Genomic DNA, 2,933 nt, shown 5'->3' on the forward strand with positions numbered 1-2,933 from the left:
CCCGCGACTGGCGCCTTCTCGCCAAAGGTCAGGACATCTCTAGTGCTGCGGGAGAGACGCTTGTCCGCAGGGCCTCACCTTGTGATCCCGGGCTGCCTGTTCCTTAACATCGGGGAGCCAGGCCTCTCCACAGAGACAAACAGGCAGAGATGTGGGACAAAGCTGCCTGGGATGTGTTGCGCTAGAGCCAGGGACTGCCCCAGGCTCCGTGCTGAACGCTGAAGGCAACATGAGCCACCACTGGTACCTCTTGGGGCAGAGCTCAGCTCCAACACCTAAAATGCAACCGTAGTTAAGAGTGTGCCCACCATCTGGCGTGCTCGGAGAAGAGTGAAAACACAAGCTTGCTTTACTTAGATCAGTCACACACGCATGGTGGCAGATCCTTACCAACATAGCCCAAGCGCACACCCATTTTCCACTGGTGTCAAAGTAGGTAACTTTGGGCGGTGTGGTTTAAAATAAGAAGGAAGAGGGAATAGGAGATGATGTCCTCTAGATCCGGCCAGAACATGAGAGAAATACAACCTTGGCAGCGTATCAATAAGCAATTGTTTGCCCCAGGAATTACTAAATGAAATGAATGACGTTGCCAATCACAGTGAAGCTAACGTGAGGTGGTCTGAATGAAATAGATTGAACAGAAATGCATGCTCCACAGTATGAAAGAATATGCAAAAGTATTTCAGCCAAAAATCAAGACAGGAGGGAAGGAGACCAAATGGCAAAGTGACAGATCGCTGCTGTGGGAAAGCTGTTCTCAACAGGCTTTAGTTTAATGTAGACATTGAACTGCCTTCCTGGCCAAAAGTCCTCCTGTGTTTAATATTAGGCTATGGAAATGAAGCTGAACAAAGGAACACTTTGATTATATGTTTTTACATAATGCTATGTAATAAATGGCATTTCATTCCTTAGCACAGCTCCAGCTCAGTGTTAAACTAATGCAAAGACAATACAGGTCCTAAATCTCATACATACATAAAATTACCCACAGTCTGGCGGGCATAGAAAAAACGAAAGTCCCGAAGGCAGCAAGAAATGAGTGTCAATGATTAAAATCGTAGTGGAATAGATGCAAATAGTCTTTATAGGGAAACATATTGAAGGATATGATTGCCATAATGAATTCAAGTCAAGCTCTAATGTTTTAAAATACTTTGCCCACTCTTTACAGTTAGTTCAGCTCCACAGTAATCATACCCTACGCTGAATGGCTTCCACATACCAATTACTGTGAGATCTCAAATAGTGGTCTCTTCTCTAGTGCAATGCAACCAGCCTGGAGAACTGGGTTTGAACATGATATCAGAGATGTTCCAGCTGTACCAGCAGATCATGGTTAAGCATGAGGACAAAGGTGGTGATCCCCCTGGCGAGGCACAGCAGCGAAATCTGGTAGTGGTTACCTAGGAAATTTACTCAAAGTAGTTTGATACCCTGAAGAAGTAGTAGAGTCTTCCCAAATAATTCCAGATTAGTAATTAGCCTTGCTTGCATTATTTATTTTCAGGTTCATACTGAGGAGATTGAAGGAAAGGAAGAAATAGACACCTTAATGGCCCACGCAACAGCTGAGTTCAGGTCAGTGTCAGCAGCAGCAAAACCAAGGAGCTGCTGCTGAGCTTTCTGTGCATTTCAGGGGGATGTGGCCCTTAATAGTGCCATACGACCCTCAAGTTCTAGGCCTGTTCAGAAACCCAAAGTTACCATAAAGCTCCAGTCTCTTAACCATTTGGTAAGGATGAAAGACTGGGGTATGTTGTGGCTTTAAAATGGTACCACTGGTGCTCCTGGGGGGTGTTACTCCCCCTGTGAGGCATTATTCCTGCTCTGCAAATTCCTGTGCAAAAGCCAGCGATGTAGAAAAGAGGGGAGACAGAAGTGTGTTTACCAGCTGAGATTAAAACAGAGTTTGGGGACAGCGAACATGTTCTGCACGTTGCAAAGTTTGCTCAGTGACCTTGGGCACACTGCTGTCCACCAGGCTTTGCAAAGCGGCCTGAAATCTGACTGATTCATAAAAGAGTAGCGCTGTCTCTGTCGCTTTGGCCAGGTCACTATTTTGTTCAAATGTTCACTGCTTTGACAGCATCATTGTCATTTAACTTTAGAATGGGAATTTCATAGATTGTCTAACCTGCTTTTCTAGGTCTTATCCTTGCACAAGTTTTTAAAATACAAATGGGGGTCTCTACATTATCTTCAGAAATAAAAATCTTCTATGTGGTAAATACATATTATTCTTAGTTACTGAGATTCTGAAATAAAAGCTTGTTTGGTAAAGGTTGGTCTGCTTTTTATACATAATGACTGCAACATCACTGTTTTGGGAAAAAAATTATTAAATAAAATAAAGCCATAAATATAACAGATGATGCAAAAAAAATGCACTTGGAGAATTATGAGAGCATTTTCTAAACCAGTAAGACAGTAATTTCAGGTGTCAAGACTTCTACTTTAGTGAAGTGTTTATTCTTAGTCTAACCGTCATTATTTATTGATTTCTGCAGTGCATCTCTCCACTCCAACTTGCTTCACAGAGTTATGAGTTATATCTTAACCTCAGGAATGCAGAAGCCATTATGACCATGTGAATTACTCTCCACTGCTGTTCACTAGATAATATTCTGCACTTCCTAAAGGCAGGAGATTAACTAGGTAACAAATTTCCCCAAAATCTTCCTGTATTTAGCAGTGGAGGGCCTGCCATTTCAATACTGTTTCTACAAATACCACTGAACTTGTAGTATCTCCGAACCAGAAGCTAGCTGGGGAGCAGCAGAGTAAAGGAGGAGTTAATCTTTTGAAAGAAAGCCATTAATATAACTCAACGTTCAGGTCTAAGTGGCAAAGAGTTAAAATGAAATATGTACTAAACTAAGGAAGTCCTGCCCCCCAAAAAATCACAGAATTTTAATAATTTTAAATAA

At 42.3% G+C, this 2,933-nt stretch overlaps 1 protein-coding gene across 1 annotated transcript in view; it reads right to left on the minus strand.

The window, feature by feature from the left end:
- Nucleotides 1-78: 78 nt before the first annotated feature.
- The window catches only part of CCDC174 (coiled-coil domain containing 174), a 16,369-nt gene continuing 13,514 nt past the window's right edge, over nt 79-2,933 (minus strand). The window contains exon 13 of the mRNA XM_035903849.1: nt 79-1,409. The gene's annotated coding sequence lies outside the window, so the exon portion shown is untranslated. The remainder of the gene's footprint in view (nt 1,410-2,933) is intronic.

Source organism: Egretta garzetta, unplaced genomic scaffold (genome assembly GCF_000687185.1).
Source record: "Egretta garzetta isolate BGI_Z169 unplaced genomic scaffold, ASM68718v1 scaffold91, whole genome shotgun sequence".
Taxonomy (NCBI): domain Eukaryota; kingdom Metazoa; phylum Chordata; class Aves; order Pelecaniformes; family Ardeidae; genus Egretta; species Egretta garzetta.